General features: G+C 51.5%; 1 pseudogene; it reads right to left on the reverse strand.

Annotated features, from left to right (window-relative positions):
- Positions 1 to 3,523: 3,523 nt before the first annotated feature.
- Positions 3,524 to 25,718, reverse strand: part of LOC129783561 (hydrocephalus-inducing protein homolog) — a 72,157-nt pseudogene continuing 49,962 nt past the window's right edge.

Raw genomic sequence — 25,718 nt, forward strand, 5'->3', positions numbered from 1 at the left:
AAAGCAAAGCACAGAGCCACACGGGAGGGGGGGGTTGGAAGGGACCCGTGGAGGTCCTCTGGGCCAAGCCCTCTGCTCCAGCACGCTCACCTCGAGCAGGTTGCTGAGAACTGTGTGCCCTTGGCCTTTGAAGATCTGCAAGGACAGAGACTGCACAACCTCCTTGGGCAACCTCTGCCAGCATTTGACCACCCCAAGGGGGAAAATTTGCCATTTCTATCTCTCCTTTCACTGTACCCCATTCCAGAACAGCCATGACATGACAAGCTCCCTACAGCTCTGGCAAAACCAAACTGGGTGTAAATCAGAAACTGGTACTGCTGTATAAGCAGCACAGCCTTTAAACCCAAACCAAGGGTTTCATTCTAAAGGTCAGCTTTTGGAGCACCATGAGGCTCTGGTGGGACAGCTCTGGAAAGAGTTAAGCCTACGCATCTTCAAAAGTTCTGCTCACCTTGGAAGAGGCCACATATGCAGGGCTAGCGCTGCCCGTACCCTGGAAGGTTAATTTAACCCTAATTTCTAAATAGCACTGCAGATACCATTTGAAGGGCACAGCACTGTCTGCCTCTGTCTCACTATGAGCAAACACTGACCCGCTGGCTAATTATTCAGCTGCTTTGGGGGTGCGGGGGGTGGTGGTGGTGGTGGTGGTAATTTGCAGTAGATTTAAAAACCACCCTCTTGCCAATTCAAGTCTGCTCCGACTTCAGTGAGAGCAGCTGGGGAGAACTGCAGTCAATGCTGACATGCTCTTCAAAGCCTTCACTGCCCCCAGCCTGCACGGTTTGCTCAGAGAGCAACAGAATTGCCCGTCAGCCAGAACAAGGAACAGAATCACTAAAGCAGCATCCCCTCATCAGAACTGTTTTTAAGTTTATCTCCTCCGTGTTTTGCTGTCTCTCCATATGGCCGTTTTGTTAATAAAGGCAGTGTCGCCAAAGGCTTGAGGTAATAAACAATTAAATGAGTAAATGAAAAAAATTGTGTGCTAGAGGGGAGAAGCCAGTATGGGAATGGGAACTGCGTGTTCTGCCCTTGCTTACACCACACCTGACCAAGAGCCTTTATACATTGCCTGAAAAATCAGTTATCTGCAGTGAATCCCAGTGACAAGACAAATAGTTACGGCTTTTTTTCTTTTTTAAAAAACAAACAAAACTTGGTCTCTTCTGCAAGGTCAGCTCCAGTTGAATGTGACAGCAGCGCATCCCTGGGAACGCCGAAGGGGATCTGCACTGAGCCACCAGGCACCCTCCTGAAGACGACGCAGCTGGCTGTATGACCGCTGCTGGAAACCAGGCAGCAGCGAGCTTCACCTGGAGCACAGGGCTCTGGATCAGGGAGGTCAGGGACCAGGCTGAAGGAGGCAGGACCCCGCATTACGACTGTCATGAGAAGAGGAAATCCCAAGGAAGGTCTTCTGCCTCCTCCCTCGTTACAAGGCGCTGGGAAACCATTTGCGCCCTGTGGCAGCACATAACAGACCCAGCACGGGGGTTATGCAGGCAGAAAAAAGCTGCCACTGATGAAGAAAACTTACACCCTAGGCCTGTCTTTTCTTTCCTGATCACAGAGACGTGACATGCAGCTGCCTTCTGTGATGCCAAGAGATGTCAGCCTTAGCAGCCACACAAAAGATCCCAGAGAAGACAGCATGACAAAGAACAAGGAGGAAATGATCTAAGAATGATGCTTTTTCCTTTCTGCAGGGAGAGCAAACACTTCGTTCAGTCCATAACAAGCCTTTGGCACTTGTCAATATGGCAAAAATCAGGCACTTAGGGAGGCAGGAAAAGAAGATGACAGTGGAGCAAGGAGGAGAAACAGCCACTTTTGTCAGCAGGTTACATCCGCCCCCAGCTAAGCTGCAACAGCTCCTTCATGTTGACCCATTCCTCCAGTCTTTTTTTACCCAAGACAGACACAAATCCTCCCCTTGCTGGATCCAGAGGATTCCCTAACAGGCTGGGCTGCCTGGCAGCTGGGAAAGCAATCTGACAGGGAAAAGCACACCCGACAGACACAGGATTCACTGGGTGAGCACAGGACGACACACTGGTCCCAAGGGTCGCAGATCTGCAGACACCCTGGCAAGCAGGGATAAGCCAACCGAGGACGCAGGTATGCAGTCCCTACACCCCTCTTCCAACCCAAAAAGCCCCGTCTCAACGCACAGATTTGGCGGGGTTTTATTTATCTTCTTTGGGTGGCAGAGATGCTCCCTGCTGCTCCCTGCAACTGAGAACAGAACAGACACAACTCACCCAGCAGAGAGGAGAGGGCTACAGGGAAGCTGGTGCCTGAGGGGTACTGCAAGCAATTCCTGAAGTCACTTTCCCAAAGTGAAGTTCACCACAAATCATGCTGGCTTGCTCAGGTAATGATCTTGTCTCCCCCAAAGCCAGCAGCAAGCTTGCCTTAACAGGAAGAGCAATTATCACTCGAGGGTTAAGAGTACCATTGAGGTGGCAGCACGGCCACCTGCATTACAGCATTTTCCTTTTCTGTTTCAAACAAGACACCAGCCTTTCATTTGCCCTGTGGCTGCCCCTTCAATTAACCTCATTCAGTTTGTCAAGCTGCCCGTCAGTCTGCATAACATTCCCGATGCAACGCTCCTGTGAAAATTTCAGTCGATAACTCGCCCTTTCAATTGGAGACCATGATCTCTGAGCCTCACAGCCACCGTTTGCAGATTGGCCAACAAATGGGAGACAGGGAAATGACGGCTCACCCCCCCGCAGCAACCTCCAAGCAGGAATCAGAGCAGCGGCTTTGGCGCTTTAGAGGACACAAGGCTTGGGTTCAGGGACACGGGGGAATGAAGGATGCCCGTGTCACCCATCAGCTCCGCTCTCAGATGGACACGTGCGCGTCACCCTGACGCCCGACTGCATCCCAGGCTTTATCTCCACAATTATTCAGTCCCCTCTGCTTCCCGTCAAGGAGCTGCCAGGCAGCGTAAGGCAGCCAAGGACAAAACTTCAACTGGGGCAGCAAAAGAGCGGCAGAGCAGGCAGCTGCTGAGGGCCAGGGCGCAGCTCGGGCACATCTCGCCCACGCCCGCGCTGCTCCCATCAGGCAGCCTCAGCAGCACCGTGCCCGGAGTCTGTCTGAAGAGCCCTTGGTGAAGAGGCTGATGGAGCAGGTTCCCAGGACCTGCCTCCTGGCACGTCTCCATGAGAGCAGCAGCTGCCCTGAAAAGCAGAGATGCTCACCATGGGGGAACTCAGCCCTGTGGAGTCAGCAGGGGGGACCATCATCACACACACAGTCACAGGGCGGCTGGGGCTGGCGAGACCTCTGGAGATCATCTGGTCCAAGCCACTGCTCAAGCAGAGCCCGTCTTTATTGCAGGGAAAGAAACCGTCCCTGAGCCGCCTCGTATTACTGCTCTAGTGACTGATCAGCCCCAGGACTGGCAGAGATGGCGGTGAAGCACGACAGGCTTTATTGCCCAGTCCCATGGGTTAGGGCCCTGAGGCAACGGAGGGGCAGATGTACCCTGCAAGCCCCCCGGCTACACCGCGAGCTGCCCGGGGAGGAGGGAGGCATTGCACCGGGACAGCAGGACCTGAACAGCTCTGCGGGTCACTGCCTGCGACAGGCATGCAAACCCATCATTTCAACACCAGTACCAGCCATCCCTGGTGGCTTGCTCTCGCCACAGGTGGAAAGCGGGTTTTCATGGTGGATTCAAAGAAAGCTGCCCTGGGAATCCCTCCCCCACTTGGAGGTTACCGTTGTCCCCCAAACAGCTGGAAGAGCAGCAAGGAGGAAAGTCGCCCCCCTCCTCCTTGGCCCAGGAGGCTGAGCCTGGCCTCTCGCACACTGCCTGATGCTTTACCCGCAGACCCAACCAAGCCCACAGAGCCAGGCCTGGGTGAACCAGCTCCACAAATCCAGCCCACCTAGCGTGGAGCAGAACAAACCTCCTCCCAACCCTGTTTTTAAGCCCCTCACAGATCCCACCTCCAGTGAGCGGCACATCCCACCCAGCCTCCACACGGAGCCCTCCCTGGCTGCACCAGCCCTGCCCCTCCTGCCAGGGCAGCAACCCAACCGCCTCCTGCCACGCAGCTTGTCAGCTGCAGCCTCCATCAGTTCAACGGCCTTTCCCTGCGGCTGGCCTCCGGAGATGCCCTGCAACGTGACGGAGCCCACACGCTCTGTAGCTACACAACCCTTACCGTTATATTTTTGTGCAACACCACAGCTGGTTGGGCCCCCAGCAGGTGTGAAACTCACCTCACCACAGGCAGGCTGAGGACAAACTTCACACCCCAGACTCTGTCACAAACAGCAGTCTGACACAAAGCAAACGCAGACCTAATGGGGAAAGCGTCGGGAAATCCATGCCCTTCCAGGAGCAAAGGGCCACAGGGGCCTCTTGATCTCAGAGTTCCAAAGACACGACTCTCTGTTAAATACCGTCCAAAAAACAGAGGGAAGACTTGTAAAGATGATCCAGACTCATTTCTGCACAAGCGTCTATGCAAGCTGTCTATTTTACTGAGGGGTGCCCCAGCTAAAACTGCCCCCAAGCCAGGCTCCTCTCGCTGCGTTGGGACGGAATATCTTGCTTTCTTTCCGAGACAGCAATATGGAAACGTTGCATGTAAAAATCAGGCCACAGGCTGCTACAGACCAGTCAATTTTCATTGGGAAACAGCCCCACAGATACTTACCATCTCTACACAGAAGGATGCAGGGATGACAGCCTGATTGGAGAGGTGGAGAGTTTTGGACGCATCTTGTAGAACTTCAATACTGCCGGAATTGATCTCACTCAGATGCACGTAGACAACCCGTCCTTCTCCAACGCTCACTAAACAGATATTCTGCTCCAGGAAGCAGGTAGGAAAGAAAAAAGAAAAGCAGGGGAAGTTAAAAAATATGAGACAGCTCTAAGTGTCCTCCTGGACGGGGCGATAAGTACGGCTGTTGGAAGTTTTCAGTGTTGCAAGGCTGAAACAGAAGGCCTGGGGCAAGTGCAGGCTCGGGAGTGACCCCATCTGAAAGCCACAAGCTCCCGTTCTCAGGGGACAGAGAAACCCTGGGTCCCACGCTCTCCTTTCCAGACCTCCTCCACAGTTAGCTCTCCTTTCTCTGCCTTGTGCCTGCTCCCGCTCCTTCTGCCGCTCAGCCTTGCCCCAAACCTCCCTGACCGCTGCTGCTGCACAGCGACACTTGGACAGTTACTTCTCTGACATTCCCAAAAATGCACCTCTGAAAACCAGCACAAGCCAGAAGCGAAGCAGGCTCTTCAGAGCAGAGATCGTGCAAGTTATGGCCTCTGATGTGTGCTTATGTGTATTCCTGGTATGACATGAATAACAGGCAATAATTATTCATTACATCATTCAAGCGGTGTTTTTTCTCTTGACAGTCAGACCCAAAAGCTTTCTCCTTGCAGAACTGGCACAGACTACTGGAGGAGGAACACAGATCCCTTTGCTAAACCACCTTCCCACATCATTAAAAACAACCAGTATTTGTCCAGTCTTGCGGTGGATTTCACTGGTTCCAAACACCTCAACACTTCAACAGGGTCTGAATGCATAGAACTCCCAACACTGACCAGACGCCGTAGGATTCACTGGAGGGCACAGAGTACGATTTAACCGAAAAAGAAACCAGCCTCCACGATGAAATACCTTTAATGATGTCTGGCTCAAGGAAGTGGTATTGACCGCTGTCAGAATCACCAGCCCAACTCAGCCAGAAGCAGCAGCATCCAGAAATGCTCATCCCTTGACAGGGCACTGCTGCGTGCAACTAAGAGCCAAAAACCTCACCTGCCAAGGCTGGGGCCTCCAAAATAAGGAACTGAAGCCATGCACGATGATGCATGTCTGGGCGATGCTGCCCAAAGCTCCCGGGAAGGAGGAGCTGCAGGGAAGAGCTGCGCCTCGCCAGCCAGCTCAGCTTCCTGGTGACAGCGGGACAGCAGCAGCAAAGGCAGGGCAGAGCCCTTTGGGGATGAGCGGAACAACATCTGGAGGATGCCCAGGAGAGCTGCCTTCTGGCAGACTGTGTACTAACACCACGCATCCTCACCACCAAGGAGAGGGCTTCAAAAACCCCAACCCCTTCATCTACAGGGTTCTAAAAGGGACAAGGAAAATGCCATTCAACAGCGTTACAGGCAACATGGCACAGGGAAAGGCAGCAAGAAGCGATGGCAGCTCTGCCACCAGTAACGCCAGCGCTGGGATTTACCAGCTCCTTCATGCAGATGCCACACGCCAAACTGGAGCGGGCACACGGTCACCTGCAAACCAAATACCCGACAACAGAGCTGTGGAGGGACTCTGCACAAGCTGGATGAAAGATCTGTACCATGTTCCAACTGTAACGGTAGTAAAGACCAGGCATCGACACTGGGCACCCCAGCCTAAGGCAAGAACGAGCTTTGAAGTTCTATTGGAACACGCAGCCATTCCCAAGGTCAGACTTGCATCCGTACGGGTAGGATCTGCCACCAGTGCAGGACACGTAACAAGACAGCCAGCTCTTCTGCCAGCCCAGGGTGCGTCAGCTACCAGGGAACTGCTGGAACTGCACTGCAACCAGAAGACAGACCTATAGAAAATGCAACGCATCTAGTCCTTTCCTTAGGGACAGCTACGCTTCTCCAGCTGAAATGCTCGCCCTTTGGGCAAAACATTGACACGTTCACGTCCAAATAGAAAAGATTAAGGTAAGGTCAACTTTCAATTTATAAATTGTTAGCCCAAGGGTCAAAGCTTTTCAAGGTACCTGTAGTTCAAAAACCAGCTGACTGGTTATTCCAGTGGGGAGAAGCCCTCCTCTTTCGGGGAAGCATGCCTTCTGTTTGCAAGCAACTGTTTTGTCAGACTTGAGACTTCCCTGCAAAGCCTGCATTGCCTGGCCTTGCTGTTGACTGGTTTACATGCACATCCCCAGCAGCCAGGGTTGAGATGATCAGTGGCATCCAGGGAATTTGGCATCATCGTTTCAATTCGGTTTATAAAAAGTTTATATCCCTGCAATTGTTTTCAAAATGTCAGCCTTCCTTTCTGTTACAGAAAGCTTCAGGTTCTTGGGAATCCTCTGATATCCCCTTCCGTGCTCAGAGAGAGGACTAGACATTTTAAAACAGCTGCTTCAAAAGTTAGTATCCTTTTAAATTAAAGTTTAATTAACTATATTTGTTCTCGATTTCAGCCAGTGGAAGCCAGGACACCAGATACAACATTCTCTTGCCCGCACTTTGTTGTTGCTGCTGTATATGCCTGAATGCAAATGTCTTGTAGGAGCCTTTAGTCCAGGAATGCTTTGCCTCACCCCTTTCCAAGCTTGGTAGGGAAAAAAAAAAAAAAAAGAGCAAAAAGCCTGTGCTCCAGATGCAAGCAGTGTGGAGTCTCATGCGTCTTTGGCTGGGGCTTTTGGCAAAGAGATACGATGGCTATTTCTCAGGCGGGATGGACCTTACTTTCAGGAAAGCTTAAATCCAGCTTTACAGAAATCATCATTTCAGCACGGTCTCTTACACCGCTCCTGCTTTTAGCAGCATTCAGCGATGTCCCCGTGAGCTCCTGAACAAGAGTTCTAAAGAAGCAGCAGTTGCTGCTCATCTCGTAACGCACGAGAGAGAGACACCCAGGAATTGCTCTGGGTTTCAGACCGGGCTTGTTATCCCGCCTCACACGTCCGTAATTAAACACCATCTCAGACACTTAGATTTCCACCTAAGAGGACACCACCCTTCTCTAGGCATTAGCTGCTACTTATGCCATGAATCCCTTCTTTCCGTGTCCGCACCAGCCACATATTATGACTTTCTCCTTTTCCCTGGCAGAACCCCTGTACACTTTATGCCCGCCAAGATGAGTCACACAAAGGCACGCATCTCGCCTAGCACTCACCAGCGGGGATCTTTCATTCCCAAACACTGAGACACCAGCCATAGTGTCCTGCCTTCCTATCGCCTGGGCTTCCAGCGTAAGCGGCATCTCCACCGAGCTGTGAGGCTGGATAATCCCACACGGCACAGGGCTGGAGTACCACACAGCAGCATCCTCCTTGTGCTCCTATAAGGGACAGAATCAAAGACAACTTCAGAGTGACCTCTGAGGAAACTTCAAGCTCCTTAACATCTACCACAATGGCAATTCACCCACATTTTTAAAAATCCCTAGGAGAAAGCAGAAAGGTGCAACACAAGGTGCAAGATTTATATGGGCCTAATTAGCATCCTTGCAGGATCCAAAAGCTGCTGCACTCACAGACACCCACTCCGGTGCTGGTGGCCTCCTTGCAGCAGCTTTTCACAACCCTCAAAGTTCTCCTGCATGAAAGCACCCCAAAGACTAGAACCGAAACTGCTTCCTGAAGAGTTCAAACCGCTCCTGAAGTTCATATTCAGGTACCTTCCCGTTCTCTCCAAAACTTTAGGTTTGAATATAAAACAGCAAGGTCTTATCCAAACCCCATTTTTTTCCTAATAAACCCCTCAATAACGATGTTTGAGGGCAGGAGGCAAACACGAGGCCAAGCCTGAGGAAGGACTCCATAGCAGCCTGGAAGATCGCTGTCATTCACAAGGGTCAGCATCCACTCGTAAGGGAACTTCAGAAAGCGCCGTCCAAATGTCAGAAGAGGGCTGAGCACGTGCAGCGGAGGAACGACACATCCGGGTGAAGAGACGACCAAAGGGAATTAGAGACACTGAGAGAATGTAGAAGTTGTTTACTCCCCAAACAGCATGAAACAGACACAACGCATTTGTCTGCCAGATAGACATTTCCTACCTCTACGGCAATCGATCACCTCTAACTCCTTTTTACTCAACAGCCTCTTGTAACGGAGGGGCAGCCCCAGACTCCCGTGGCAGAGGCTGCCCCGTGCCCTGCCCCAGTGCTCTCTCATCAAGCTTTGCCCCTCCCTTGCCCCAGGAGGCCGGCAAGGACCCTCCCACAGTCCCAGCAAGGCACGAGCTCTGCGGGAGCCTTCCCGCTGAGGACCAGCGCTCCCCAAAGCTCAAGGAAAACAAGACTCCCGCATCTCAGTAAAAGCACCTCCCTCCTCTCCCGTACCGCTCTCGCCCTGCCTGAAACCTCAGCCGCTTGCCCCCGCGATGGAGGGCACCAGCACCGCCTGCCTCTCGCAGTGGGTGACCAGCCGCTCCCAGCTCCTGCAGCTGCCTGGGTCCTCCACACACCAGCCCACACACTGACTCTTCCCATTCCCACTCGTTTTACAAAATTGCAGCCCAGGCACCCAGTGGGTGACTCTGCCGGGGAGAGGGAACAGCACCAGCGAACTGCGTCCCTCTCGTCATTAAACTGGCACCCGCTGCGGCGCAACGGCATTGAACGACGCTCCAGCTTTTGGCTTAAGTCTGGGAATGTTCATGCTCAAGAGAACCAGAGAAACCTGAGCTCACCTGCCACACCAAGGACTAGTTTCCCCTCAGCAGTCCTGCCGTAAGCCCCTTTCCCATTTGCACACGCCTTCACTAACTGAGCCAGACCCCAGCTTTCAGCAGGCTGCTCGCCGCCTTCCAAACAAATGTTGCATTTTGGGCCAACCCAGCACAAGCCCACCGCTTGCAGGGAGAAGCAGGGGCAGCCCTTTGGAGATTCGTTACTCCTGAAGTCCCAGACAACAGGCCAATAGTGAATATAATCACTGCTCCCTTAAAAAAATATAAAATAAAAATAAGACAGAGACATGGCGCTGAGCACTGAGCACAGGTGCTTCTCATTATGGGCTGCTTTCAAAGCACGGCTGTGCTCACAGCGAGCTGGGCAGAACTAGCTCGCTAAGCAACATTTCTCATTTGGAGCTGAAGCCAGGACACCCCACGCCAGGCAGCGTGCTGGGCATGGGTACGCGGGGAAAGGTGGCCAGCTGCAAGGAAAGCGCCGGTACCTGGCTGTGAGAGGCAGCGCCAACACCTCCTGGCCAACACCATCCACGTCCACCACCAGCGCCAGTTCGTATCGCCTCACCGTGCTGGAACACAGGGTGACCTGGTAGAGGAGAAGAGCATCAGATACTTAATCACTGCCAGAAGCCATCAGCCACGCGTGGTGTCCTCTGGCTCTCACCCACGGTCAGGAAAGGGAGCGATATTTTGCCTTAGTTCTTCTGCTGGTCCACGTGTAGACCACTGTCTTTCCGAGTAACAAAACTCTTCTGGCGATATCCGATTTATTAAGTACGCCTTGCATACCAGGGCATATGTAAGCTAAATTAAAGCACAATTCATGTTCTACTTGCCACTGGGACCAATTTTTACTCTCGACTACACCAGCATAAATCCAGAGGAAATCTGTTGACTTTCACAGAATGAGTCCAGCTTTACAGGGGGAAGCTGAGGGCAAAACGTGGCCCAGCAGCAGCTGTGCAGCTCACGGCTGCTGGAGCTTTTCCAGTGCTCGCTGCAGTGGATGCAACCATTCTGCTCAACACGAGAGGAAAGATAAGACCGGGAAGAATAGCAAACTGCTTTATGCAATGACATCTTTCTTTTAACAGTCACCTTCTGTCCCCATCCTTCCTCGGCCCACTTTAAATCAAATTGCTCTAAGCAGCTCGGACACGCACGCACGGCTTCTGTGCTTGACCGTAGGGTACATGATCCTTGGCTTACAACTTTGGAAACAAAACGGTGCTCCGCCCCAGAGTACCCCAGCTCACAAAAACCTAACACGAACACCGATCTCTTACTTGCGTTATGCCCAAAGCCAGCAGCACTACAGCCCTCCTGCGCACCAGTGAAGCTTCAGCTCTACCTGCTGAAGCACGTACGGCCGGGCTCGTGCCATACCTGGATCCCCAGGGCTCCTTGGGAGCGGACGGTCCCCTTGCAGGGCATTATGGTGAATTCAGTTGGCTTGATGTGATGTTGGGCTCCCTTTCTCCAGGACGGGCAAGTGTTGTCTGATATCTGAGCAAAACTGGTGACGCTGCGCTGTCCTGAGCCATCGCCAGGGATGCGAAGGTTGAAAGTCATGGGAACCAAGGAGGTGTTAGTGAGGTGACACAGCAGGGTGCGAGGAAAGCCTGGAAAGGTGAGACAAATATCAGTTAAGTCCCCGGTTATCCCGTGATTCCTGGTGTGACTCTCCTGTTAGGATAGACCGGTGCTTGTTGTTTATCTCTTTTCAGTGTGAATGAGAGGTAATGGAGAAGCTCAGGGAGGAGTGAGTTGTGACCGGATTTGCTTTTTCCATGGATGGCACAGCTTGCTTCCTTGGCAATGGGCAATGCCGTTGGTGCTGAAGAGCTGTCTCTACCTGTGAGGAGCTCTCTCACCTGCCCCCAAACCAGCCCAAACTCTTTCTCACTGATCAGTGTGCACCCAGACAGAGCATTTATTCTGAAAATTCAGTCTGTAAAATCCCCCATTAACTCCATGAGCATTCCTCCAGTTTTCAATATATGAAAGTAGGGCATTGTCGTGTAAGGAAAAGAAAGGATGAAACTGGGCACTACAACATGATGCATTGCACTCTAATGCAGTTTCTCTAGGCAGGACCCTTAAGGCATCTCCTGTTTCTGGGCAACCAGACTGAGCACATGACAACTCAGCCCACCTCACTGCAGGCAAACCTGATGCTTCCTTAGAAATGAGCAGGAACTGTGTCTCACCTTACCTAACACACGGGGACATCACATCCACACTGCCTTTGATTACTGCCCACAAAGCCTGACATCACTTCAGCTCTGACACTTGCTTTCCACAACGGAAAACCAGTGGTACAACCACACTGGGTAAGGGGGTGGCTGTTCTGCAGAGGCAGGACACCAGCCCGCAGCTTGGTCTGGAGCGGACACCAGCTCTGCCAGAAGACACCTCCCATGCCCTGCTTACCAAGTGCTATTTGAATAAAGACAGGGAGGAAAACCACCTGCAGACACAGCAGATAGTTCCTCTGTGCCCAGCAGCAGTGACCATTGTCCACCGCCAGCAATTACTCCGGCAGGGAGGCGGGGGTGGGGCACAGAAAGGACATGCACCGACTGACCCACTGCACAGCCCCAAATGGGACCGAAGCCACCAGATGCAGACAACAGCCAGCAGCACAGTGACAAGAAGCAAAAATACAATAGCTGCCTTCAGCTGAAAAGGCCTTGTTAGTGAAATCAGATTAAAGTAGGATGAATCTCCTATTACACAACCGCATTTCTGCTGGTGCGCTTCTTGTGGGTTTATTTACTCAAAAGGAAGCAGAGACGTGGCCGAGTGGTGACGCAGGGAGAGGGGGAAGTGGCTCAGGGAAAGTATCGAGTTTTCCTAGAAAGTCCACGAACAGCATGAAACCACAGAGGCATCCTGGGCACAGAATGATCATGGCCCTTCAATCAGTCCACAACTGATCTCACATTTAAACTTTAGATCATCTCAGTACAAAGCCTTTTCTCTGAGACTCGAGATGGAGAATCAGAATCTGCATTTCAGTGGAGAAGCTCTGGGTGCTCAGCCACCGGCTCCGCCAGCTCCACAGTGCTTTGGCTGGGGAAGAAGGAGCCCACATCTCTGGAGACATCACTGCCCAATCCAATGCCGAGCTACTGCCTGGGCTTATTACCGGGCAGGTGATAACGAGGAGCCCTCACAGCACAAATTAACAGCTCACACTAAAGGTCAAGTGGGTAAGTGGTGTCCTCGCCTTGCAACAGGAACGTTCACCCTGAGCAGCCACAGGCTAGCGTGTGGCTCCAACGCCCTTCTCCTGCAGCCCCATCCCCTGGGCCCTTCTGGGACAAAGGCTTTCACCATCATTCTGTCGCCAAGGATTGGGAGGTTGGGGCTGAGCAGGCTCTGAGGGCACCAGAAAAATACTGACTTTCTATTCCTTTGGTCCTGTTTGATCTCACGGCAGCAAAATACCACCTGAGCAAGCGGCAGCCCTGGTTCTAACACCCTGAAGGCTGCTGTGGAGGAACACAAGCGACAGACACTCCCGAAGCGCTTCATTTCAGAAAGGCACAGACCTCCCCACCAGCGGTCCAAGCCCAGGGCACACTCACCAAAGGAGACGTCACCAAAGTGGAGGGGAGGTGCATTGAAAGGGAAAGTCGGTCCGATGACACAGCCCCTGTAAGGACAAAGGCAGAGGAGGAACTGGCTTGGTTAAAAAGAACTGCAAAGTGTTCGGCTTTCGTTACCACCGGGACGGACAGAAGCTGGTCTCAGCAGCACGGTGGGTTTCAAACCAACCCGTCACCCCTGCGCTCGGCACAGCATCCCTGTGCACAGGAGGCAGCCAAAGCAACGTGGTCAGCAGGTGGCAGCTGCTGAGGTGGCTCAGGGCACCAGGGCAGGCAGGGTACACCCCCAGGTTGCTGCTGGCCCAGTGAAGGACCCTGAACAAGTGATGGCTCTGTGCCTCAGTTTCCCCATCTGTCATGTGACGGGCAGAGCTGTCCATGCAGAAGCAGGTTCATTGTAACTAGCCCTCTCAGCCACAGGTTCCCTGCTTTGGTATCTCTTTGCTGGAACTGGCCTTTCCATGGGCTATATGGACATCTTCCTCAGACCTTATTCCACACTACCATTATGCGTGCAGGATTTTGAGGCACGAATCCACAGGAGCCCCAGACATCTACTGAGAAACGCAGCACAAGTTCTACACAGTGGATGGTGGAATCTTGGAGGAAAGTATCAGCTTGTCACCAGTGCACCGGCTGACACATCCAAGAGCAAGACTGTTTGCACGACCGAACATGAGTGTCCCGAAGCCACCACACCAGCCCGCCCATCCCTAAATTCAGAGAGGTTCCAAACTCCAAAACTCACCAACATCCACTGAAATCAGCACTTGAAGCTGCACAACATTCATTAATTTCATGGTTGATGCCAATCAATGCCAGCTCTGCCTCTTGGTGAAAAAAACAAATACAGATCAAGGACCACAGTGACCTGTGCCTTCTAGTTTTATTCACAGGACTGCCACCGGGTCTCTCGTACACATGAACAGACCCCAGCCTCCCACAGGAGGGACCTGCACTCACCCGTGGTGTCCCAGTTCCAGCATCCCTTTCTAAAGAGCAAAAGAACAAGCGTTCAGGACCTCGTCAGGTCTGTTTCCAAGTAAAGAGTGATCACCTATGGTTTGGGCATCTTCTGACTGCACAATCAAAAAGCACTCAAAATCTGACTTTCAGGAGTTTCAATCCCATGCTAATTCTCGATTCCCGGAGCTGAATTAGTTCCTGAGAACAAGTTAGGTAGCAAATCCCTTCTGACAATGAGGTTCCCTCTCCAAGGACCTCACGTAATCAGACTTAACCTGCCAAGCCCCAGCATCCTACTCTGGATGGAGCAAAGGGAGCAGACATGCTTTCCGTAATAGCACTTGCCAAAAGACAATAGAAAACTGCCTCCAAACCAGCCACAACTGGGTCTCACACTGGGAAACTGCCAAGGGTGAGCCCTGCAGCGAGGGGGGAAATAACTGCCGTTTCTGCTGAGCACACAGGAGCTGTGCTCAAGGAAGTCAGACCTGAAGGACTGCCCAGAGGGCTCGGCCAAGCAGCCAGCCCAGAGCCCTGTGCGCTACAGCCGGTAACAGCACAGCTTGCAAGAGAACGGGGGAAGAGGGCAGTCTTTATGGCAACAGCCACATCTTCCAATAGTGCTTCTGAAGGGAGATCGGGGTCCTCACAGAGCAGGAAGGAGCACAAGGTAGGAGAGGAACCACCTGCATTCCCACCGCTGTTCCTTCCTCCGCAGCCCCGTGTCCCACCGGCCAGCTCACCTCCACTCAAAAGAACTGGGAGTTTTTCCCTCCCTGGAGAAGTAAATCCAGTGCACAACCCCCCCGAAGAGGGAGGCTCGGCTTGCCCCGGTGGGTGGGCATCTCAAAAGCATTTGAAACAAACAGCTTGAGTTGTGGGGCTGGAGAATGAGAGATAAGGGCTGGACAGGGGTCCTTGGAACAAAGGCAAGACAGAAAGCAAGGAGGCAGATGCCATCTTGAGGAGAGAAGTCTGCAGTGGGAATTACTGTGGAGGGTGCTCCCCAGGCTCCTGTAACCCTCCTCACCTGACGGTCAAGGTCACGGGCTCAGGGGACCCATCCCCACTGAACCGGAATCCTTCTGCGAACTGCCCCAGGGCGGTGGAACTGAAGGAGATCTGGATGACTTGGAGGACATCTGGTAAAACGATGCCCTCCTGGGGGAGAAAGGAGAAGCAGGAGCCCAGAGCGGTCGCTGGAGGGACCAACTTGAAGGGGGCATCGATGACTCCTTTGTTAAACAGGATCACCTGCAGCAGCAAGAAAGAAAAATGGAAATACATGAGGAATCTTCTTTCCTTACAGAAGGCTGATTTGTTTTCTAATTAAACATCTACAAAAGGCAGAAGATGCTGTGTGCTGCTGCTTGGCTGAAGCCAAAGAAAACACAACAGGACAGTTTCTGCCTTTGGGGTTTTGCATGCAAAAAAACCCAGTGGTAACTTCACATAAACAGAGTCACTCTGGGTTTATTCCACTGACACAGAGCAGTCCGCTTGGACTTGCAGGGCTGAGGATGTGCTCAGCATCACCAAGGCGATGCAGACCTGCCCCAAAGAGCAGCAAAGGGCGGTCGCAGCATTACTAGCGAATCGTCACCTAAATGCTCCCGCTCCAGATGAGCCCAGTCCTGCCAAGGGCAAAACGCATTCAGCTCCCGTTACAGCCAGCAAGTTTACTGGATGTAGAAAATACCTCGGGACAGCCCTATAACCAGCGTCAGCAGCACTCCCCGACTCTGCTAGGGTACATCAGTGAGGCGCATTTTGTTCTTTTCTTTGATCTGAGAGTCTCTTTGTCTTTGCTCAACCAGACATGTCAAGAAAGGATGAGAGTGAGGTGCATAGCAGCTCCACCTGCTCTAAAGAATCTCTTTCATAACTATTCACAGCCATCGTCTACTAATTTACCATTATTTACTGTTCCAACAGCTACACAATCCTGCAGCATTTGCTGAGATTCAGCAAGAAATGCCCACACCTGCCTGTGAGTATCAGCACACTGGTGGTCACCAAACCTACCCAAAGCAAAGCTCTACAGTTTCCGAAGGCTGCAGGTGAAATCCTGCCATTTCTGTGGACTTATCTACCTGCTTGGCAGTTATTTTCCCTAAGTTTTGTCCTCGCAAAACCTGTCAGAAAAACTGAGACAGAAGCAGAGGTACAGCCCTTATTTTTTTATTTTGCAGCTGCTGTTGAAAACATCCATGTATTCAAATTCTGCACTGGTAACTTGGAAACTACTCATATGTTTTACACCTTAATTACAAATTGCACTTAGGGATCCTACATGGAGGTTTACCTCCAGTCTGGCTACTTAATACAGCACTTACAGTATCATCTACTTACTCGCATTTTCTCCAGTAATGAAACCAATACATTGATAGATATATAGAATCAATAAAGAATCAGCATTAAAAATGCATACAGTGCACAATATTTTGGCAAGAAAACACCTTAACGTGTCCTTCCCTGCAACAGTCAAGCTTTTGAAAGTGTCTGGCATGATGTATTGCCTCATTTTCTACCTCTTCCAGTCACTGTATTTTTTTTATTTTTCATTTTTTATTTTTTTGGGGGGGGAAAACTTGCCACCATCGGCGGGGGGAGGCAAATACCCAGAAAGCTCCTTTGCTTCATTTCCAGAACTGCTCTGCTCTGTTCATAGAGCCAGAGGGGCACCAGGTCTGAAGGGTGGCAGGAGGCTGGTCAGCAGGGACAGCGCTCCCGGTGCCTGCGCGGGCAGCTCTGCGCGGGGAGGCTGCCCGGCTTCCCTCCGGCGCCAGGAGCCAGCAGGATGCGCTTCACTGAAAGGTGTTTGCAACGGACTCGAGTCGGAACACAACACCTTTGTTCCAGCTGCTTTTTAACCACCAGGGTACCAGGGTGCAGTGCATCTAGGGCTGAAACAAAAGCCTCTGGATCCTGACCTTTTCGACCCGGTGTTGCTTTCATGTGTCAAGGGCTGGATCTTCTGCATGAAGCCTCCCAGCTGGTCTCAAAGGGAGGTTGCCAAAACGCAGGGATTGGGGCTTTGTGGACAACATACACACCTTTCAGACCCCATCAAAACTATCCAGATTCTGCAAAAACTCCCACATTTAACTTACATCAAATAATGCGTGCACGTAACTGCCTGTGTTGCCAGAAATCCAGCAGGTGCACAAAGCTCACCGCTGCCCCAGGAGCCATCAGGATCCACCCCAACCCCAGCAAACCCCACTGCTCACCTCGTAGCTGGGGGCTGATGCAACAAAAACCTTCCCGATGTCCAGCTGGTCAAAGCTGAAGCGCAGCTGGGGCCCTATGCCGCTCCCTTTGATGCGCAGGGGCAGCCTGGTCTCACGGCCTGGGGAGAGGTTGCCATGTCAGTACAGAATTCCTTCGGTTCGCCTGGATTTTCCAGGCAGCCTCGGAGTCAGTCCCCGACTCCGGGCTGGGTGGCACCAGCACTAGATGCTCCGCGAGAAGATACGGGACCCTTCTCTTCCCTCAGCAGATAAACTTTGCGGCTGGTTTCTAACTTCTGACGGAGCCCTTGGGCTGGTTTGTAACTTAGCAATCAGTTTGCACCCTCAGAAAGTGATGCTGCGTATAAAACATGATTTCTGAATTCCTTCCCGTGCACGTAAATGAGCTTTGAAATCCATTCAGAGAAGGCACAAAGCTCACAAAACAGAACTGGAGAGAAAAATCTGCTGTCTGTATCGCTGCAATCGGAGACGACTGCACAGGAGCTGAGAAGTATGAGCCCAAGCAAGGCAGAGCAGCCTGCTGACAGCGATACCCCAGCAGCCTGCTGACAGCGACGCGCGCACCCGAGCGCTGCCTCAAGCAGGCAGAGCATCTCAGCCACCACCTGCGCCTAACGTAGGGCTCCGTACCGGGGTGCTCCAGGTCTCACCGCCTGCAGCAGCACCTTGTTAAGACGGGGCTTTACGGTCTCCAGAGAGCAGCACTCACCTGTTCCCACCATCAAACCAAGAGCTCAGCTTTGTAAAGACGCCCCACCTGAAGCATACTGAGCAGTTACGGAAATCAGCCTCCTCGCTACTGAAACCAGATAAGCTCTAAGTGTACTGCTAACACACATATCCCTTGCTGCAAAGGCAACTGACTCCACAAGGCTTACAGCTGAACTCCAAGATGCTGATTTTCTTCCTTAAGTCTGCTAAGATGGCATAGTGCAGGATCTTTCAGTCTGAAGCCTTTCTTGAACCACTGGAGCAGCCTAAAGTGCCTGAATTCTAGCTCACATTTTGGCTTAGGTCACCCTGCCATCCCATTCTACTCTTGTACGGAAAGCGAGTAGCACAAGGAGCAGAAGAAAGCCCCAGAAGTTGTACACAACCGTCACTGTGGCTTTTGTGCAAAACTATGCCTCTATCCTTTGAGCTCCTTTTGTGTGACACCCACCATAAACTAAAGCTTAGGGACTGAAAGTTGATTTCTTTTTTTACAAATGTCTGCTGCTTAGTAATTCCAGAATGTCCAAACCAACTTCTTATTGCAAAGAGCAGCCCATGTGTGACTAGATCACAACTCGGAAAAAACCCTCCTGGAACAGCCTTTTCAGTGATCGCTGACTTTAGGCTTGCAACCGTGGCACGGGGATGTTTGATCACACCCAAAGGCAGAAAGGAAGAGCTAGGGAGCTTTTGCTGAATTCAGTGGGTTTTAAGTGGATCCAGCCAAAGCCCAGCTGACAGCAGAGATGAGTTACACTTCACAGCTCAGGCACGCATCAGAGGGCTGTGTACTTCTATTGCACAGACACCCGAAAAGATGCAGATCCATCTTGCATCACATGTGGCTTAATTTTCATTACAAAACTTGATGTTCTAAACCATCAAAGCTCTTAGGAAATGACAAAGATTTCCAAGGGACAAGTTTTGCCCATAATCATGGGTGAGGCATGTCCCATGGCCACTATCATAAAAAAAAAATCAGTGGCCATTCTTTCCCTTCTGCAGCAGGCCCTCAGTCTCTCCTGGAAGGTCTGCGGAAGCTATCCTTTCTTCTGCCCCTACATTGATGCTGGAACTTTCGGAAACCCTGGGAGTTTTACGCTCTCTCCTTCCAGGTGAACCTCAGAGAGTGCTCTCCTGAAAGGAGGAGGAGCAGAGTGAAATGCAGACCATCAGCCGAGAGAAAAAGAAAGAAAAAAGAGAGTATGTCCCGCTCCTCGCTAGCAGCTGGGGCTTCCAGGAGCACCCAGTCTCTGCCCAAGGCCTGGGTACCCCGGGCTGGGACCGTGTGATGCTCCCACCACAGCATGTCCCAGAGCACATGGACCAGGGCATGGAGGGGCCGCAGCCTCCTTGTCCTCAGTCCCAAAGCCACACCTGGTTCTGTGGAGTGAGAATTCAGATCTCAGTCGGGTTAACACCTTGGCACATCATGGAGGGATTACAACTCGGCATTCAAAGAAACAGGGGTGTGGGTGGCCCAACAGCACAGAACTGTTTCCCAAGTCCCTAACTTCTGCTGCCTTCTGGCACTCATTTTTTTGCCCACAGAACGTCCCCAGGTTTTGAGATTGGTTTTGAATGTGATTCTCATCCAACCACATCAACACAGAGATCCAGTTTTACACGATGTAGGACATGGCAAGGTGGAGGAGTGATCAGCATTTAGGATTTTGCTTCTCCCTGCAAAAGTGGCTTAGAAATGGGTTTTGGAAGAAATCAGATGTAACCCAGTACATTTCCATATCCAGAAAAAAAAACCAAAAAAAAGAATTTTAGGTGATTGAGCCCTCCCACTATGTGCTTCCTTCCAGCACTCAAGAGCTATGGCTTTATTTGCATGAATAACTAAGAAAGTTCATTTTGAGCTTAAACAAAACAAATTTCAAACCACTTCTTAACTGCTGGCTTTGCAAGTTGCACAGTGCTGATGAGTTCTGTAAATCACCTGATCCAGAAGCGTTCGGCTAAGCAATTTATGGAGGCAACTGCAAAAAAACGTGGAGGCCAGCCGCTTCCCCATGGGGCTCGAGATCCAACTGCACATTTCACAGTGCTGCACTAGGGCAAAGCTTCTAAATATTCCCTGCAAGGGGCAGACACTGTCTGCAAATTGTCCTCCAAAGGGATCTGTGACTGGCATGCAAATGCACGAGGAAGGCTGTCACACTGCTCAGAGTCGTCAAGAAGCAAAATTAATGACTCCCTAGTTAAAGATCACTGGTTTCTTCTTTAAACTCTTTTTGCACCCTGGGACAGTTTCCACCCTGACGATACAGCGGCTCAGCTCTGTTTTGTGAGGGATGGGGGGTAGGTGACCTCCTTGAGGTCCTCTCCCAAGGGGCCCATGGTAGAGTTCAGACCTCCTGAGGGACCACGAGGGTTTTTCCAGAGCAGGCTCCTCTTTCTAAACACCGATCGCTTGCCCAGCTCTGTTTCCTGTAACTCCCAGGTTGCATGTAAGTAATTTTCCTATTTCTCTGCCACAACAACAACAACAAAAGCTCTCCAGGCACAACCCCTGGAGATCCCTGCAGCAAAGTGATGGACAGCCCCACCACCAGAGCAAAAATCCCAGGGCCAGGAGCACAGCGCTGAGCCAGGATTCCCTTGGAAGCAACTTTTTAAATCAATCCTTTTCTTCCACAGCTCTAACAACTGCAGCTGGCGGCCAGGAAGGCGGTTTGTTAACATGAGCCCTGGTTAATTACTGTAGGTGGCATTTGCCAAGTAAACCCTGTGCAATTACCATATAAATAAAAAGCTGTTTCATGGCCTTTGTATCTGTCAGCTTGGAGCAGTAAGGAATGGCTCGAAGCAGCTGGGTTAGTGATCTCAGCACCCTCCAGAACGGGAGCCTGGCTGCTGGGGACCACGGGCCTCGCACCTCCTTCCTCTTAGATGGGGAAAACCAGAGTGTTCCCTGGATGGAAATCTGACAGGGGCCTCCCACACTTGAAAACCACCTCAAGCAGCACCACACAGACGGAGAGGAAGGACAAGGTAACCTGAACCACGGAGCTTGCTGCAAGCATTCCCTGCCCCGTGCCAGCAAAGCAAGGCCAGCACCTCTGTAAGGGCAAAGGCGGCATAACTCGGTGGGTCAGTGATAACCGCTCCCAGAAAAAGACCTGACAGCACTTCTGTAAGTCAGGAAGAGCATAAAGCTTGTCTAGCAGGCTGCTCACACTCTGACTTCTGGGGAGGGTGCTCACCCTGCTGAGGACAGCGAGCCCTGTAACACGCGACCCAGATGAAGCAGAGACTTGAGCCACGAGGTGACGATTCCCACGCAGGGACAGCAGCACACGTGTGGCACGTTCACAGACACCCTGCGCTCAGCGGGGCTCAGCCACCTACGGTCTGGCAGTGCCTGGAGAGCGGGAGGTGACCCAGGGGCAGGGAGCACGTTTCACTCAGCTCCTACCGCCTCAGGAGCCCAGTGGTGCATCCACGTAATAAAGGCTCATCCTGGAGGTCTATAGGGGCTTAGTGCTCGTCCACCAAAGCTCTTCTGCTGTGTACCTCTCTGCCTTTACAAACACCTTGCAGCACAACGAATGCATGGTATGAAAGCTCGCTGCTTTGGCTGCTCTGGGATCAGCGGTCGGAGCCAGGCGCGCTAAGCCCTGGCTCTGCACAGACCAGCTGGGAGCCACAGGGACAGCAGGAAGGTGCTGGCACTGCCCTGCTGACCACCGGCTCTTCCTAGGAATTCCGTGGGAACCAACTGGGCTGGAAGAGTATTTGTGCCTCGCCTTTGCTGTGGGTAGCAGGAGGAGGAGAAAGGAGCTGTACCTGAGATGTCGCAGTAGACTGTCGATACACTCTGGCTTCTCGGGGTTTGAAGATCACGTCCATTTCAACTGAAGAATTTGGCCAGACATCTCCCTCCTAAGACAGGAGACAACAAACCATTTATCTTCAAACGTTACATTTCTTGTTTTCAACCACAGCCCTGTAAGCCTTTATTTAGAGCATCAATGACAAGCAAGGAACAAACAACACTTACAAAATGTGTAAGACTTTGGAATCAGCTGTGAAAAAATTTAAGTCCCTTACCTTTACTAGCACCTGGTAAAGGCTTGCTTTTTTTTTTTTTTTTTTTTTTAATTAGGGCTATAATAAAGGACCTAAACTGGCTGGCTTCAGCATATCAAGGATCTCTTCAGAAGTGCCAGCTGACCTAAAGAAAAGATACGGTTTCCCTCCAAACCTTCCCTTATATCCCTGTGTCACTACAGCCATGTGAACACGTTTTCTCAGATCAGAAGAGATTTAGCAAGTCAAATGGATTTTTCCATTCTTAGTTACAAAGATAGAAAGAAAGAAAACCATGCCTGCCTTCATCATTGCAGAAGAGATCTGCAAACCAGCTCACAAACAAAGGCAAGGTCCCGTCAGAGCTGGCTTCCCCGGCCAGGGCTCACTGTCCAAGCCTCCCTCTGCTTGCAGGCAACAACTGGCAGAAGAGGAATATCAGGGCTTTGCAATCTGCTCCAGCTGCCTGCAGGTCTCCACAGGGGGTATGAGACATTGCCCATGACACAAAGCCCTAGTTGTCCTGGCCTCCTCCCGTTCCTGCATCACCGCTGCTGTCGGAAGCGGAACCGGAGCTGGGTCAGTGCCCACGTGGCATTTCTCTGACACTAGAATGTGATCCTGGCTCAAAATAACCCAAACCGAACACCAAAATGGTGAACTTCCGCTGCACAAAAAAAATCCAGCTTCAGCAAGAACCTGGGAGAACCCTGCAAGCGTAAATCTTCAAACAGCGAGGGAGTGGCGATGGGTCCCTGCAGGTGTTATTCCCAGCGGCCGAGGCCCCAGTGGGATGATTTGCCCAACACCACTGAGACCACGGTGATTGCTGCAGTGTTGCTGGGATCTCTCTGTACGCTGTATAATTCACCAGATGTCCTGCCATGCTCCAGGAAGCCAGTCAGTGGTGCAATAAGATCCTGGTAAGGGACATATCTCCCTACATCCAGGGTGCTGCTGGATCCCAAGGCACAGTCAGATGAGACTGCTCTAAGGCATCAGAGGAGACAAGCCTACGGACGAGCAACACAACCCATCCATTCATATGCACCCGCACAGCTCTCTGCAACAATCCTAACGCAGCATTATTGATGGAGCCTTGCACTCATATCCTCCCTCCCAAGAAAACCTGCACCAGCAGTTAATAGACTCAAATCTCTGACATGAAATCACCGTTCTCCAGGATTCAATGTATTTGGACAGAAACTAGAGGCAGTACGTCCACAATCAGCTTCCCTGTATTGTCAGTGAAGCTGCACGCCAGACTGTTTGACTCAAAGGGAGAGGGCAAGAAGAAATCATCAGTTACACATTATTTTACTATTCTGCGGCTAAAAAAAAAATTGTGAAGGACATGACTGTTTTGGGAAACCTTTGTCATTTCTCCCTTCATTACTGCTGTATGTCAGACCATAAAACTGGAAAATATTGCAAGTTATTTCTCCTGGGAAATGAAAATAGGCTGTTGGAAAGGTTCCTCACATTCCTGCTACCCCACGGGAAAGAAAGAATTGCTGGTTAAAAGGATACACTTCACTACTCACCCTTGCGGGCTACTGCTACACAGGCGTACCAGCCCTAGGACACGGCAGGAGCCAGCGGTCTGCCGCGGCTAGCATATTCTCCGTAAGATGGCAGTTGAGTCAGATCATGGAAAACTACCGTGGATGCTTGCCAGGACAGAAATGCAACTATGCAGTGCTGTGAACACGATATTGCAACACTGCTGGCTTAATGTCAGCCTCAGGCAGGCTGCAGCTGGCAGGTGGCGTAAAATACAGACGGTGGATGTATGATGATCCAGCACAAAGCCTCCTGCTGTTGTGCCCTGGCTTTGCTACAGCATATGCCAACGTGATACCCGAGGGGACGGCACACCATGACTCACCGCTACAGAAGTGACCTCAATAAGGAGACCAACCGTAAATAGATGCAGATCCTATTTCCCCTCCCTCAGCCCCTAAATAATGCGAATCTCCTCCATCTCCACCAGCCTGAAAAGGAAAAAGCTGGTCTTGGAAAGTGGGGCACCACCAACTGTCGGCCTGCTTTGTTTGGTGGAGGGAGAAGGTGATCCATGGAAAGGAAATCACTGCTCAAAGCACACCAAAACCCCCAAAGGCAGAGCTGGCAACACAAGTACTGAAGTGACTCCCCAAAGTGCATCCTGTTAGTTCAGGGCACTCAGGGAAAAGGCAACGCCAAAGCCAGTATCTGCCCCTTCCCATCAATAACCGAACCCACAGCGAGCAGAGGGATGGACCATAGCTCCCACTGGAGATGGCGCCTTCTGCCAAAAACCAAAGTGCTCTGCAGTCCCCTCTCATTTGGATGGGGACCAGCTGGGCACCTCAGCTGAGGTGGACGTTTGCAGGAACAAATATCGCTGTTATCTCCTGGCCCAACCTCTGCACCAACAGCAGTAGCACTTGCGTAACCTGCACATCTTGAAGACCACCTCCATCGGCTCAGAGCTGACACGTGGCACTGAGGAGTCGCTACCAGGCAATGACAAGACAGTGATGACTTGTCAAGGTAAGAGCAATGATTACAAATCCTTTTCCTCCCTTTCCTCTGCTTTCCATTTCCAAGGAGTCAGCTCCCACGTGTCTGTACTGTGACTTACAGCTAAGCTGTGGTGGAGAAGGTGCAGCAAAGGACTTTGTCCTTTGAGAGCCACCTGGGCTTCTACCACAGATGCTTCTGCTGACATACCATGCGTCTTTGCAAAAATAAATCAAATTTGAGACGCACTCAGAAAGTCAGAGTTACAGAACAGCTTGTTTCCCACAGGCTTGGATGGCTGCTCAAAACGTTCATGGTCACAGGCTGACTGCAAAACCGCTCCTCCTCTTTTCTCTTATTATTTTCATCAGCAAGTTAACCTTATACAGGCTGAAATAGCCTGCTGCAGCTTCCACTGAGAGCAACCCCTGGCAGCTAACGGCCCGCTTACACAGCAAAGCTGTTGCACAAACCCTGCAAAGCCACCCTGCCCAGAGAGCCTTTCCAAGGCTATCGTCCCTCCAGCAACCTCCTAACCTCTGGAAACCTCCAGCCACTTGTTCCAAGGGTTTGATTCTTTCTATAGGGTGCTCCCAGGCACCACAGGTGATAGGTGGGAAGAGCAGCTGCCGCTTTTGGCCAGGAGGTCCGAGGCAGCAAGGTCCCAGCTCTGGTGGGGCCCCTCCAGCAGATTTACACGGCGCTGCAAGAAGGGTCTCTGTCCACGCTAGAAGACACGCCTCTGTCCCACGGGACTCTCACTGGGGAGAAGGTTGTGGAAGTCAGCAGCAGTGGATTTTTAGATTTTACATTTGATAGGAAAAAACCCTAACATTTGATGTGAAAACACCCGTACGCCAGGGGGGAAGACAGACATCAGCAAAACTATGAATGTGAAACCCATTGTTCCATAAATCATGGATTTAATGGAAATCTAAAGACTGATAATGCTGAACAGGACAGGAGGGGAACAACGCCTGTAGTATCCCACTTGCACCCAGTCCTAAGCAAACTGTAACATCAACACAGCCATTTAGGAAAGGTTTCCACTCAAGACTTGAGGCCAGGCTACACTCTGGGTCCGTACAGCGCTACACGGAGCACCAGGACTCGGCGGGCAGCCAGGCTGCTGGACCTCACCCTAATGCACTTCAGGAGCCCAAGAGCAGGTTAAGCTCGTTATGGAGACCTAGCCCAGTTGTA

This window comes from Falco peregrinus, unplaced genomic scaffold (assembly GCF_023634155.1).
Source record: "Falco peregrinus isolate bFalPer1 unplaced genomic scaffold, bFalPer1.pri scaffold_51, whole genome shotgun sequence".
Classification (NCBI taxonomy): Eukaryota; Metazoa; Chordata; class Aves; order Falconiformes; family Falconidae; genus Falco; species Falco peregrinus.